We start from the raw sequence: 16,995 nt of genomic DNA on the forward strand, positions 1-16,995 counted from the left end.
ACGATTTTCTACGTTTGGTCAGACTGAGCAAATAAAACGTAAATAAAAAGAGATTAGGTTTCCGGATACTTTTTAAAGCGTCTGAAATCCCGATTAATTGTCTTTCAGAGTATCTCATCGTGAAATGCTGATAGATAAATTTAAATAACATCGAATGCTGCTGTCACTCTTAATATCTAAAAAATCTACAATTCATGCGCTTTACAAAGAAATTGAAAATAGTTTTAACTTCCAAATTTACTTTCTCTCAGTCTTTACCCATAGTAATAATTGCGTTCCGATCTTCTTACTTTCATCCAAAAGATTTCATCTGATGGTTTCTCAAATAACCAATTAATCTTCGTCATGCTTTCGTTTTTACTTCCATCTCTGATCGAATGTCGAATGGAGCGTAGAATATTCTTATTCTCTTACGATTTTCTACAGTCCGCTAGACAAAGGCTCTGAAAGGTAACCAGACACCCACCCCCGATTTCCGCGATTTAACGAACAATTTGCATGCACCTATTGGCTTTGAAGCAGGAATAGGAAACGAAGCTTCGAAAGAACGTTCTCCGTTTTTACAAGTAAATCCTACCTTTAATCTTGCCGACGGCGTAAAATAAAAGGAGCGCTCTTCGCGCTCGGGTACGCGCTTTCTTTGCTTTTGTAGCGCCATTATGTGCCTAGTTGCATCCGTTCCACGCTTCATACAATCACACTCGGCCACTGTTTCTTGACACTTTCCGCTTGCTACCTAACGCCTAGCTTCAGATCCCCTTCCTCCTTCTGAGTACACCATGGAGCTTAACCTTCTTTAGAGGCACCCCCTTTTTTTTTTACTACAAATTACTTTTAAGTGGTCTTAAATACCCCATTACGTTTAAAAGTGAGTTATAAATGAGCTGCGCGTTACGGTACCACGGTGTTACTATCTCCTGGGACCGTTTCATGAATTCCTGGGATTGTACCTAATTACGTTGTGTTTGGTAATAGATGTATTTGTTGCGCATGATGATAATTCTCGCCACAAAATAAGAATAGAATTTAACAAATTAACGTTTTTAAAGAAATATATATGATTTTAGATTAATGAATAAAAATAAATAACAAATCAATTTTTTTGTTTTTCTTTTAATTTTAAGCAGATATATAAATTCGCGAATTAAGACATACTTATTAACTTCGAAATAATTATTCACAATTAAGTATTGAAAACATAAAAATTTAATTCCAAACTTTATTTTTTAACAGAAATCGTCGGGTTTTTTTTTTGGAACGCGATTACTAAACCATGTTATATAATCAGTTAAATAAAAAGACATCTGCAAATATTACGATGACAGTTAAAGTAAACCATAACGAAATAGTGTTATAATTTTTACGTAACATCGTATATGCGCAAATGTCAGTCAAAGTATGACACACAAAGATGATTATAAAAACCATGTCACAGTTTCTTTATGTTGCGTAAAATAACATGCGACGTAGATATACATGACACAGCGATAATATGTTTCCATATTGTGATGTGTGTGACGTAACGAGTCGTTCCAGTTTTACTTGTTGCGGTATGTAGGTGATGATACTGTGCTGTATTGCTTTGAAGTTATAAATCAAAGTTGAGCGAGCTTTGAATTTCTCTCTTTCTCATTGACAGCCATCAATTTTCATAAACTATTGCGTGCTTTAATTGGCTATTGATTGATTGACCGATTTGATTGATATTCTCAAATGATAAAATTGATGGCTCACTTGGTAATAATCTCGGTCTCTATTAAATTAGTATTTATCAATATTAACAAGTATACGATAGTTATTAGATTTTGTATTAGAAAAATATAAGTTACTTGTTATTTTTAATTCCTTCGATAAAACAGAACTTTATTTTCTTTCGATCTATCGCTTGTTGCTTTAATAACGAATTTAATACGCCATTTACTCTGGTACTATGTAATTAATGTTATCTATGTATAATTTCAAAAGTAAAATTCACTTTTGAAAATGTGTCTGCTAACACTTGGATTTTAAACTCTGTCTGACCTTTAACACATTTTACTACTGCGAAGTTTATAACTAATGATAAGTTCACTCCAGTTTGTAATTTAGTTCATTTAATCGTAATCTCACTTTATCGTATCTAACGTTTTTGTCAACCACTTGGTTTTACATCGTTAAACAGCTAATCTTCATTCCTTCGTCGGTGCAATTAATATTGGCCTTCATCGATCACTTTGGCATCAAGCCAGGATGCGCACAAAATCTTTGTTGACTTTCTTTCACCGGTCGTTTTTATGGGAACAAAAATTGCCTCTTGTTAACGCGATCCCATTAACGAATACTAATTCATTTACTTGCTAATACACTCGAAAACAGTAAAAAGGACCCTGGGGTAGAAAACACCCTAGCGCGTATAATTCAAGGTTAAACGCTTTTCACCCCACTTCCTTTCCATAATTTATACATGCTATGCAACAAGAGCTTATAAAAGGAGAACTCAAAAGAATAATAAATAAAACCTTTATACGTATACCTTCCATGCATGCTTCGATATAAAACTACTTTTATATTCTAATTATATTTCTCAATAATGCACAGACTTCTTTCTATTGGTCAAGAAACCTCATCAGTTATCTTTCAGCCTTGTTCGATAATCTGAGTCATATATACGGCAAAAATGAAATCGAGTACCTCGGTTTGCATGAAAACGGATGTCACGGTGACGTGAGTGAGATAACAGAGGTCGAAGTTCATGGATTAGGGCAGTATACTTTTGACGACGTATATCTTGCCTTGGGACAGCTTCATCTCCGAGATATCAGGCACGGACAAGAATGACGGACGAGAATGGTTTGACGCAAATCAATGGAGATTCACGAGTGGCCAGTCGTAATTCCAAAAATAAAATGTCGATTCTTTGTCTCTTCTTATCGTCCTCGTAGACTGGATGAGGATCTTGCGCGCGATTTTCATAGCATCGTGATAAGGTGGGTGATTTTCTTTGCTTCAAAAATATCTTTAAGCTTTTAAGAAAATTGTGAATTATCGTGACACTTTGTTAAAGTTGTACGACTCTTGCAAATTCCTCAAGTGTTCGGCATCTCGCTAGCATGCGTTTTCCTAGACACTGTAGCGCAGCAGCCTCACGGCTACTCGTATATTTCTTATAGTAGTCGGCACTCTGACGTTACGAAGCAATAAATCAGTTTTTCCATCCCGGACGACGTACATGACGGCGGCTCTGATGCTTCTTCCCCCAATGCGTTATCATCAGCCAGTATACCCAGGGGAAGACGCTGGGTGAAACAGCAAAGAGCGAGAAGGGTGGGAAAGCAAAAAGGGCTCATGAGCTTATAAGAACCTTGAATGTTTCTCGCTTCTTATTACATCAACTATCGCAACTTGGCTTAAAGCTAAATCGTATTTTCGTGCAACCCTCCCATTTTAGCCCTCCGAGCTACTTTAATAAAGTAAGTTCATCGACTTGATAATCAGTATTAAACAGCATTGAAGACATTCTGTACCGTTTGAATCTACATTCCGCTCACAGTAATTTTCTGTGAACAAACGAGAGACTTTAAGTCTGCGACTGCAGTCAGTTTCTTGGCTCGTCATACAATCCTTTCTAGTACGACTAACTGGTTCTGTTTATTTATAGACAAAACGTTACGATCATGCGCTGATTAATACGAGAAGACTAAGATGAAAATCATGCCGCGGAATACGATGCTGATGAATAGCGCAACGCTACGGTTTGTGCCATTAGATCTAGATAAAAGGCGGATCAGATCTATGTGTATAAATGGATACGTAATCCAGCCAAAGGCAGAACGCAAGGATAAAACAGTCATGCGGCAATCTCAATAAAGTGAAATCTGCTTCGTATGTGTCTGCCGGATGGCGGGCATTGAACAGCAGCGCGCGGGCGTCGACTGGTTTTCTCTCAGGACCCGGAGAAGCGAGGATTCGGAGACGTATATAAATACAAATGTCGTTCCACATCGTGCAATGTACATACCCTCTTTCTACTCTCCTCCTTGCCATGTACATGCATATCTACATTACATGAATTCTCCGTCAAACAGATGCACTGTCAGCCAACAACATTCTGTCTATTGTTGTATGTGTGTACATTTATATCGGGCTTCTTTTTCTCATTATTCAATAATATGAGTTTCGGAAAGAGGAATGTGAGAGAAAATTGTTGGGACACGCGATGAACTGTTAGCGATGATAAACGAGTGTTATAAACGGGAAAAAATTAAGTTATCAATCTTATCGTAAGAAGAGCGATATAATGCCTGTTGCATTTATTGCATTGCATAACATCCTTTTTCATAAACTTTGAAAGTACTAATATTCGAACATAATTTGATTACTATATAGCATCCGCACTAAAATCATAATCGATTACTATTCTTATCTCTCTTTCTTAAAGTTTTTTATTTAAAACAACCAATATATCTATTGTTGCATGTCTTGACTTAATCGTCTCGCGATAATATTGTGGAATTGGTAATTGTCTCTATAACATTCAGACAGAGATGACAAATGATGTTTGGACTTTGGAACAATAGCCTCAATTACTGTGACGGTTATGTCATGCTTCTGTATTTCGTAGCATTGTCATTGTCACGTAACTGTAATAATCGAAGGCATATACGTAGCTAATAACTAAATCCGTGTAAATCAATGGAAATAGCAATCACTCTTTCCTCTTTAATCCAACAACAATAACTTTCAAATGTTAATCTAACGAGACGTATAAAACTAATACGTGTGCTTAAAAAAAAAGTATTGTAATTCCTCAAATGAGGAAGTACTCCTTAATCAATTTCGGCATTGCGTTGCATGAAAGAATAAATTCTTACACTGTATTAGAATGTAGCAAACGATATCTAATAAAACGTTGGAAATTATTAAATTATTGTCATACATCGTTGATACAAAAGCTTTAAATGCGCGCATTTCGTGTCTTAATTAATATTTAGGGTCAAGTTACATAACTTGGGATTATTGAAGGCAGTAAAACAAGAAGAAAGGGCATGGTAGGCTAATAGATGCACTTTGAGAGATAGTCTAACGAAGCAGCCACGTGGACAGGCGAATTCTCGTCCTGATAATATGGCGGACGTGAATTCATTCCGTCTGCATGCACCTGCTGCCAGTAAATCAATAGCAGATACCCGCTGTCGCGTAATTTGTGCGCGTGGTGGTACATGTACGGTGTGCTACACCCTGTCGCCCCTGAGGGGACCGGTAACCCCCATGGCGCGATAAGATAAATTCTCTTTGACAATAATAGCCGTTAAATATTGGTCATACACATTCGGTGGACCGCACGAGGAAGAATATGGACGTATTGAAGATCGTATAATTTATTAATCGTATAGAAATGATCTACTTTTGTAGGTGTAATGTCAGATCAAATGAACTGCGCAAATTAATTCTGCGACTCATACGCACAAAAGGGAGGGGATGCATGCTTTAGTCTTTAGTTATTAAAACGTTGCATTTTTGACATGCATTTCGCGGGCAATGCGCGCGACTCATATGCCCAGTTTTATTTTAATTTATTAGTTCAATCAAAATAGTCTAAGAATTATTGATAAAAATTTTATTTATTTATTAATTATTTTTATCACATGTTACATAAAATGCAATTATATTGTAGCATAAAACAACGTAAAATTTCACATCAGATAATTTGTTTGGACAAAAAAACTCGATCAATGTTCTGATTAATTCACCGATGTTGTTGGTGTCATTAACGATTTTTATAATGAATAACCAAAATGTAAATAATTCAATCGATAAAAATATTGTAATTAACTCAAAGTAACGAACCGAATTAAAAAATAAATCAATCAATGCATAATAACATGCTGCAACGGTCGGATTGTCAGTAAATCAGCAGTTAATGGACAGCTGGTTAGATTGAATAGCTCTTCCAATTTTAATTTATAATTCCGCTCGTCGATTGCATATTGCAATAGCAGTGTACGTAACTGTAAAATTTACCAGTAACCCTACTGCGAAATGTATAAATAGCATTAAATCACGAATGTGAAATAAATTGATATTGAAATGAAGTATAATTGACTTTCAATAAAATTCAACAACGTAGCATGATTTTTATGTCATTGTGTCATTGTGCCAAAACTTGTATCTTACACAACTGACGCTCGAAATTCATTCGCTTCTCAACAATTCACGTAAATGACGCCGATCCTTACGAATGGTACCAACTCGTTTGAAGATTCTGCGGGTGTGATTTTGGCTTCGCAGACTCAAATTTTCTAAATTAGAAGAGGGCGCAATTCGATCCCTTGTTCCTCTCGGCGTATTCAAACTACCGGAGATAACGGTAGATAGTAGGATTCCTGTAGTTGGAGAGCCAAAGTTCCGAACGCTGCGTTTGCACTTAACATCAAGGAGCATTCGCGTATATAGCGTCCGCGTACACATCTTGACTGGAACCTCCGTATCTTCAAATCGACTGAAATCAAAGTGCTTCACCTCCGTGAGCTTCTACTCGCAAGTCCGAACTTTTGAGGAAATTACAAGCATTACAAACTTGATATATTGCCGAATAAGAAAACCGCTTCGCGAAGAGATTGAAGATTTATACCTACGAAACGTTCTTCTTGCAAACTATCTCTTCGCTACTTAATTAGTAATGTATAACATTCTATACTTACTTTGCATACTTGGCATACTCATTTCTGTACTTACGATAATTACTTGGCATTTTGTTAAACGATGCAGTTTCTCATATTTTGAACCCAATTTCTACATCATAGAAAACGTTACCTAGAATCTTCTCAATTTTGAAATAATATATATCGGGTTAATTTTTTTATTTTCTTTATATATATAAAAGGAAGATACAAAAATGTAATAATTTTTTATTACTACAAATTTAAAAAAAAACTGTACACAACCGTATTTTATTCCTCGTTTATGAGATATCATGATGAGAGATTAATATTTCTAATTTTCTTTCAACTGTTTTCGAAATTATTAATTTTCATATATTATGATTTACTACATTGCATTGCTTGAAGCGGATACGCATTCAGATTTCACATCATGTCGCACGCGCATCAGGAATATTATTGCGTGGAAGTCAAAGGGTCTTGCAAAATCATGTTCTTTGAAAGCATCACCACGATCGTGATTTCCACGCGGAATTTTCCGGATTATTCCCGACAGCCACCCGTGTTGCGTAGTATTGGAATCTATTCAGGACGATGGAGCATTTGCGAAATTGAAACAAATAATTCTCTGCAAATTGCACAGGACATCTCTTTGTTTTTACGTGAATCGAGTCGCGTATAATAATCATCTGAATTGCAACAGCCTTGTTACCAAATTCGTAAACGCGTTCATGTACTCCAATTATTATATGCGCGTGAAGAAAATAAATATTTTCCATTTGTGAGTTGAGCTAAATATTTTTTTAAAAGAGGAAATATATTGTAAATAATATATTTCTTCTTTACCGTCGTGTAAGAAATTTATTGAATCCTCATTCACTCGAGACCTGATCTGCATGTTAAACAGCCGAACAGGCTAACGGATTTCAAATTCAAAAAAGATTGTACTCTTATGCGAGTCAAGGACTCTCAGAAGGCAGACACTTTGAATATATTGTCGGCATGTTCTGGATTTGTACGCTTGCAGGCGGAAATTTCCGTATTAAGCATACTGGTTGGTTCAACTTCCGTTTACCATTGAAACTCGTGCGGGTCGTACGAAGAGAAGAAAGGTAAAGGGGAATTGACTCGCACAATTCGAGGGCCAAACTTCCGAATGCTGCGTTCGCATTTAGCATCGACGAAACGGCAATCGTGCGCAACGCCGGATTAAGCAATTTTAGAGCCCACCGCGCGAAATTTCCGGGTCCTCCTGCGCTCGCTAGCAAAATACTTCCGACTTAATTCGATTACCAAGCTCTACAATCCCATTCCAATCCGATTGCGCTTAGATTCAACGTAATCCAAATTTATTGCGCCTAGGTAGCAACCACCTTATTACAGGTAAAAGCCAAATGATTTCCAAATAGAATAATATTAAATTACAATCAGCGATTCAATCTCGCAATTAGTCGAAATAGGTACCTCAGATAGCGGAAGAACGAAAATTATTCATTTATATGTATATCTGCAGTAGATTCGGTTTTGTATACCTTATTTATACACTGAGAAAAAATATAGTCAATTTTAATAAATATTTAGTTCAATACTGCCGACTAAATATTTACTTACAGTAAATAAATATTTGTTTAGTAAAAAAAATAATTGTTAAATCAAATTAACATTTCTTGTATCAAATAAATATATCTTTATGTTTAATAAATATTTAGTTGACATGTATATATTTAACTAAATATTTATTAAAATTGACTATTTTTTTTTTTCAGTGTAGGAATTCTCCCTTATTTAAAGGGTGATATTATGTAAATAGTCCTTTTTAATATCTCTATTATTAGATAGCGAATTCTAATGATTATTTATGGAATCATTTGTTCAGTATCTCGCCGTTACGCTAGAATCGATTGAATAACACCTTGATGAATGTAATCGTTAAATTTTGAATTGAAATAATGATTATTAATAGAGTTATTGTATAAAATGTAAATGGCGATTATAATATTATCTTCTCTACTGATATTGAGATTATATGTTTAATAACCGATATAAATATCTAACCTCATTTGTTTATGAGGAAACAACTAGTTAAAATAAATATTTATACAGCCTTGTCATTTGTAAGTGTTGTAGAGAAAATAAATGCTCAAGAGTAAATCAAAAATTAAAAACGAAGATAGAAATTGAAAGTAGAAGAGATGAAAGACGGAAATAAAATAAAAAGTAATCGAAAAGACAACTTCCGTCATTTCAACGTTAATGAAGTAAAATTGAAGATTTAAACGTATCGCTTTATACAGCTTTTCTAGCGAAAGTCACTTTCTCGACCTGCGCCGAGAAATATTCCGTACGCGACAGCTTCCTCGTTGAATCAGCACTCTAGGTACGAACCGTCCGAAAGCATCTTGAAGATGCTGTCTCCCTATCGGCCATTTTGAAAGCTTCGTCTCGTCTCTTCCCTTCCTTCTTTTCAGTGCCATCTTTCGACTCTCTCTCTCTTTCTCTCTCATTCTCTCTTTCTCTCCGCTGTTCACGTTGACTCGCAACCGAGACTACCTCCCCATCGAGCTGGCTGGCCTCGTTACCACTCTAGACGCATAAATTGGGAAAGGTGCGAGCAAAAGAAACCCACCCCCTACAGCGATGCAGCGCCGACGCCTCTTCTCCGACATTCATTAGATACCTTGTACCAGCGCTGCGGCCGCGGTGTACGCCCTGCCGAGATACGCCCAAGCCCTCTCGTTTATGAAGTAATTTGCTTCCCTGAAAGAGCAAAGTTCTGCAGGTAGTAATAAGCTTACAGTCGCGTCGTTGCCGTGCAACGAAAATCGACGACGAATCAGTCGCCCTTGCACCCCTCTTCGACGATGCGTGAGAGTCGCGGTTTGTCTCACTGAGACAAAGGCAAACGTGAAGGGTTACTGTGCTAAGATTTCGGGAACATAAGTCGCAACTTCAGGCTAGGTTATATCAAGTAAGTGAAAGTCAACCGAGAGGGCTTGGGATGTCAACATTTGCTGATAATCTACAAAGTAATACAATCTAGAAGTAGCTAAAATTAAATAACTATTATCTTGTAATGATAATAAAGTTAAATGAATATTTTACTGTGAAAGGAATCTGTTATTTTTATTAGTGCATAATGCAAAAGAAATGTACATATATTAATTTGTAGAAATAAATATTAGACCATTTAATATTTAATTTTGAAGCGCAATTTTATAATAACTGATTGCACTGAGAGAAATGATTTTGTTATAGGAACAAATCAAGGAAAAGCAAATGTGATATTTGTTAAAAAAACCGATCGATTTGTTACGATTGCAAATTAATTCGTCAATGTAACAAATAGTCAATAGTATTGCTAGCAAATAAGAGGCTCATATATACATACTGTTAGAAATGTTCTTAAATTTCATTCACTTTTAATGTACATTGGTGAATGAAGTTTAATTTCTTTGTAACTGAAAGGACTATTAATGCACATGTTAATGAGATTTAAGTTTACAGTAACTGAAAAATTAATTGTAATGAAATTTAATATACTTTTAATTTAATATACTTTTCATTTACGAATATAAATGACATTTAATTAATCGTAGTTGAAATAACTATTAATGCACATATTAATGAAATTTAATGTACTTTTACATTTACGAATATAAATGACATTTAATTAATCGTAGTTGAAATAACTATTAATGCACATATTAATGAAATTTAATGTACTTTTACATTTACGAATATTAATAATATTTTAATTAAGCCTAATACTATTAACGTTTAATACGTTTACGTTTCTTACATGTCATTAACGTAAATTACTTTTCAGTTACAGATCTCGTACTTTTCATTAACGTGTAAGTTAATTTCTATAATAATGTATTTATTAATTTCAATACACACGTTCATCACATTTAAGACTACTGTAATTTAATTTTTATTTACATTATTCATTACATTTAATTTCGTGCATAACCACATGCTTCCTTTACACGTTAATTAAAATTCATTGAGAAATTTCTAACAGTGATATATAAAAGTCGTATAGACGGTTGCAGGATCTCAAATCGTAAGAAATTGACTAATTCTAGTCAAGTATTATTATATATTTGACTGTGCTTGATCGGTTTCCTACGACTTAAGACTCCACGATCATCTACGAATTCTATGTAAACGAGCTGAAGTCTATCCAAAAGATAGATTAGATTCTATATAGTTTGTTTCTGTTACTAATAATTGGTTGGTATAGCAGACTAGCAATCAACAACATAATTTGTTATCATATATTTACCGATCATCAGTTAAAGGTACTGGTGGCTTGCTAAATTAACAAAATCCTTTCTCTCAGTGCGCAAAAGAATAAAAGTATATATGTTCTTTTAAAGTATATTTTTTTGTTTCTAATTTCTTTCTACAAGCAAAACTAAAAAATGTCAATTTTTTAATTATGTCTTAACAAATGTCTCTGTAACAAATGAGCGATTTTTTAAAATGTACCTTCAAAGATAACTTTTTAGATAAATTTCTTTGATTCTACTCATATTGAGATTTTATGCATCACTAAATTATACGTTCATAGCTAGCCAGATATTTGTTTTTTGTAATGTTTATTTTCACAAAATCAGAAATATATTCTTTTTGCATTGTCTGTTAACACAAGTGACGGATTTCTTCTACAAAGTAGTGTTTATATAATTTACTTCATTCTGTCCACTCTTTCATTACGTAGTAACAGCTATTTAATTTCAGCAACTTTCTGATTGTCTCTCTGTACGAGAAGTTGCGAATGCATTTAATTTGCCTCGGGACTTCACTACTCGGTTTGACAACGTTAAATGGAATCTATGTGGGTATACAACAACGGCGAAAATACAAATCATTTGTATGCATTAATTACGAGTTGGTGTATCTTACTTGCGAATTACTGTAGGTACACCGTTGATTGTATTATTGCGAAACAGAAGATTTGCCTCGAAGCAAACAGATCAGTTCCTTCTATCGCTTGCACGTGAGGTATTGAAACCGAATCACGGAAACACGGATTGCCGAAGGGGAAAAAGAGACATTGCTTCTTTCATTGTGGACAATTAAACAGACACCGACTGTAAATTGGCGTCGGGCCACTTCCGTGTGACTTTATCAGATCAGTTGTCCCTTCGGGAATAGCAAACTGCGCTGGAAATGGACGGACAGACTGGACAGCTCCGAAGGGGGTCCCACGTAATACGTTCACGCAGTTAACACACGTGAATACCTTGCAACTTGTACACGTACAGAGGGTGAAGGAAGAGGGGGGTCTGAAACGCCAGCTCGTCAATACAACGGCTGTCTCGAAACGTAATATTGATCACGTTAACGTCGTTTTACGGTTGTCGCGCATTCATGCCATCGGTACATTTCGCTTTGCGCGATTCCAGCTTATTAAGCACAGCACGAGCGAAAAAAAGCGTGTAATTTACATTAGCCGTTGTTCCATCAATCATCGGGCGCGTTATAATGGAATTATGAAATTGTTTAAACGCAGTATCTATGAAATGAATATTTATTCGATAGAAACTGATGTCGTTCCAGTTAACAACTTTACTTTGTAACTATATACAGATGTATAAAACATTAGAACGCAGTGTTTGCTATCAGAAACCGAAGAGGCCTTCGCAAAATGCAACTTTATTAAAGATACCAAGTTTTCTGAATTACGCGCGACCCGTCTTGACCACTCAGTTATATCGTGAAATGTTGAAACGAAAAAAAATGGAACTACAAAATTGATAGAATTGGATTTTTCGAGCGTGATTGCTACGATGACTAATGGCGCATCGAATTTGTAAATACGTTTCGTGCTTATTAGATTGTCTCGATTGTAATTCGATTTTTTCCTCCGAACGATGTACAACATAGTGCAATTAATCCTTTTAGATCGCGCGTCTACTGAAGCAGAGGTACACTTTAATTTAATGATCTGATTATCCACTGATTACCCATCAAACACGATACGCGTGTAATGTGTACGTTATGCGATCTGTCGGAATGGAACCAACAAATAATAATACGAAAGCATAGCTGCACTATGCACATCGTGAATCTGTGCGAACATGATGCATGCATTACTTTCATCGTATATCTACACTGTTCGTTTTCGTCCTGTGCAGCCAGTAGCAAATCGTTTGGTGTTAGCGCGAATGGAACAGATAATTTAATATAATTCTAGCCAGTGTGTTTAATAATGGAACGTTAATTATAGAGTAAATGAAATATTAATTACCGTGCAAATTGCACGACAATCTGATAATGTAAAACTACTAATCAGTGTAAAAGACATATTGCCTTAATTCGCAATTATGTATAGCTACTGATAATAAATTTCGAAAAGTAAACAAAATCTACTTTATTATATTACGATTTTTAATAGCACTAGAGACAAGGAATAAATATTGGAATGAAATTAATAACGAATTAAATTATCTCCGAAAGGCTATTATTTAGTAATAAATAATACTGTAATTAGTAACCTCTATGTTATTATATTGTTAAAAGTGATGATTATTTCAAAAGATATTAAAATATTTTAAGATAGGAATTAACATTCCTAATTAATCTCATACCCATGCTTCCAGACCATTATGATTGTGAAAGGAAAGATATTCCTCGACCTACACGAGGAATACCGTATAAGCTTCATTCATATTTCAGCCAATCATACGGCAAGAACTCAAGAGCTCGTGGGAGTTATATTAGGCTAGAATATTTCAACTCTCGCGGACTGAAGCTCTCATCGATTTCCCCCTTCGTGAATACTTTATCTAATCATACGATCGCTTTAATGGAACGGCGATTTACAGCGGAATGCGCTTAAACATTTCAAAATAAAAAGACTTCCTTCATTACTCGTTAAAGTAGCATATATTAATATAACGTTTTTTATCTGGTCTCACGTCTTTGCCGCGCATACGTGTCTACGAGAAACAAAGCTGGTAAATCGATACTCCTCGATAACGTGCATGCGAATTATTCTACGTCGATTTCACGCGCGGAAATAGACACTTTACATGCGGCAGCATGTATCGGACACGATAAACGCGTTAACGAGACGTCAAACAGTTAATCTTGAACTTAATATTAGCAACATGTGTTGCTAATATTAAGTTCATAGTTCATTCAAACGGAAAGAGATTGATTTTCTCACCGTCTTTAATTAAAAATTAATTAACCAACAATTTTAATTGATAAAAGGGGCAAATTAAAACATGTTTCAATAAGGATTTGTACAATTAGAGTTAATTACATATTTCGTAAGATTTAACCCTTCTTTTGCAATTTGAGTGTTTTTTCTCCTCATTCAAGTTTTTTTTACTTTTCTAGACCTTCAAAAAATTAAAAAATGGAAAAATTTAGAGTTACTCTTCAACATCTCCATTACATTACCAAATAGTTTTTTAACTCAAATATTAAAACGTTTGTTTAATAAAAAATGAATTTGAGTAAAAATAAGAGTGAAATTTGAGAGTGAAATTTTGTTTGAAAAAGATCCACATTGTAGATGAAAGGTTAAAAGTAGCGAGTACCAGCATGTCGAGAAGACCTTTTCATCTAAGGATTATATAAAACCAGATACATGTATAATAAAATATAAATATAATAAAAATAAATACAATAAAATTATCAAGACAAACGGACGTATCGTATTTAATATGAATTTTTACCTCGGTACTCCAAGAGCTCAAAGCATCGTAAAAAAACTCCCTATTACTCTATTATACTCTCTGGAGGCACTCCGTGTATGCGCAACGTGGCCGCTAATCGTATTGTACAATTTCACGCCCTCGGCATGGCGTGCCCGTACAATAGCGCTGGTCCCCGATAGGGCATTATTACGAATCTCACGATCGTACAGTACGTACGATCCGCTCATTACGTTTCATTTGTTCGGTGCCATGAGCGCCATTTACGCATGGCAGGCATCATTAACCCTTTTAGCGCCGGATGAGTGAGCATCGATCGAATGTGCCATACGTTATGGATATGTACAGAGATGACCTTAGCGAGTACGAGATTCAATTTGAACCCCTTTTCAGAGAGATTTTTGAAACCCAAAATAGCTACTTGCAATCTCGTACCAAGTTAATATTATGCCAGAATTTCTGGAGGCTGTATATTCGCTGCATGCTTTAAGGTTGCATTCTGTTATGTGGACACAATAAATTTCAAAGCATAGAATCATACGTTAAAAGTCAAATTGATAGAGCTCGAAATTAATCATCACCAAGATTCGATTCCAATTCTGTTGATTGATCTCTCTCGTTTATTTATGACAACAAGATGTGACAATCAACGTATTTATTCTTTTCGACAGAAATCGAGCTTACACCATAATTACTCCAGTTTTTCTACCCTTGAAAAGTCGATCGCGAGACACGTCCATGCATATTGATGTACTCGGAATATACGTTCTCGAGAGGGAAATAAGCGACGAAGCGCGTCTCGTTTCGCGTATCTCAGAACCGGCTTCTGCGTCGCGACGCTACGCCTGTAAGGCGAGGCGAGGCAAGACGACGCGACGCGACGCGACGCCGCGCGCCGTTTCAATGCCGATCCATATACCCGTCAGGTTCACGCAGACAATCTCGAGCCTGGCGCATTTTTCTTTTCTGAATACGCGAGCGATTTACCCTTATATCCTCGACGCCGTGCGATTTAAGAGCTGCCGATACTACGGGCGCGTGAAAACGATAACCAGATGCGAGGGAAATTTCACAGGAAGCGAATCGTAAATCCCCGATATCATTCAATTGAGAATCAATGTGCATATGTATTATTTGCCGATTGAAACTACCTTCTTGTTAAGAGTGACGATGAAATGGTGTCGTTTCACGTTCATAACTTTTCTAAGCGTCTCTTAATTCAATGTAGGCGCCTTTCTTCTTCCAATGAACTGTAAAACCGTATCGTAACTCTATTCTTATCCTCCCTCTGTGCAGCTTATAAAAAAATAAAACTGATAAAAAAACCTATTTTGTTTAATTATATATTTTTCTTTCATCAGAGAGATAGAATATTTCTTCGTACAAAATACTCTTAAAATTTAATGATTTGGTAATCTTAACATTTTTAGAGTAATAATAAAGGAAAATTGATAAAAGGAACATTCTGTAGTCTTTTTATATACCTACAAGAATTTTCCATATTCATAGAAGTCTATTTTTATTACCAAAATTAAAGTTATCAATAATCTATCATCTCTCTGTTAAATAAATCTGACATCTATCTTTGCTAAAAAGCTATTACTTCAGATAGAAACACTGCAACTGTCGGCAACTTTCCTTCCGGCACTTTTCCGACTAAAATCAATAAATATTAAAAAGTATATATTTTTATTATATTAATAATGTATTTAATATTATTTAAATAATATGTCAAATTATAAACCTTTTTATCGCAATAATTCAACATTTAATAGAAATTGATTATCCAAATCAACCCTCCATATGAGTTCAACTACTCTTCACTAGATGGCGATACCTTTTTGTCTATGCAGAATCAACTATATTTATAAAATTAATAACAATACGAAAATAGCGAAATATATAAAATGTTATATAAAAAATTGAATAGAGGAGAATTATTAGATTGTAAACTATATCAAACAGAAAAGATGTCATCGAATTATTGCATTGGAAGCTGTTATCGAAAAATTAGATATCAATAATCTACAAATATAAATAAAATGCCTATTTGAGTCTCTGCGTTTGTGAGTAAATAATATATTTGTAAGGAAAAAAGATATAATTTATAAATAATTGCTGCAGTTAATTTCATTGATAAGTATATTCTAATTGCGAATTATATTTTATCGTCTTATAAATATATTTCTTATTTATTATAAATATTTTTATTATTGATTTATACACAAACACCCGTAGAGGCTCATATAGACATTTACTTATATTTCATTTATATTCTAGAGCCACAAAACTATTTTTATTTTAATAATCAACAATTTGCAAAGTTTTATTATAATATAGTATCGTCTTTTAAATTAAAAAAAAAAGGAAGAACAAGCTTCGTTCATAAGTTATCGACGAAATGGACTACACAAGATTCAACACTTCACATGTTAATGATTTATTAACTTAGTTTCACATACAATAGTATTATGCGTGAACGATCAAACATTGTATAAACAAAATTTACAAAATAAAGTATAAGTCTTTACAGCTAAAAGCTACTAGTAGTAGTGGATCACATAGCTTTATACTTTTCCTCGGGTCCGGCAAATATTGCTTCTCCCGAGACTATCCATTTTTTTAATTTTATGTTCTCTATCTCTCATGTATGTATATATATGTATTTATATTTATATATA

This window comes from Trachymyrmex cornetzi, unplaced genomic scaffold (assembly GCF_001594075.2).
Source record: "Trachymyrmex cornetzi isolate Tcor2-1 unplaced genomic scaffold, Tcor1.1 scaffold20, whole genome shotgun sequence".
Lineage (NCBI taxonomy): Eukaryota > Metazoa > Arthropoda > Insecta > Hymenoptera > Formicidae > Trachymyrmex > Trachymyrmex cornetzi.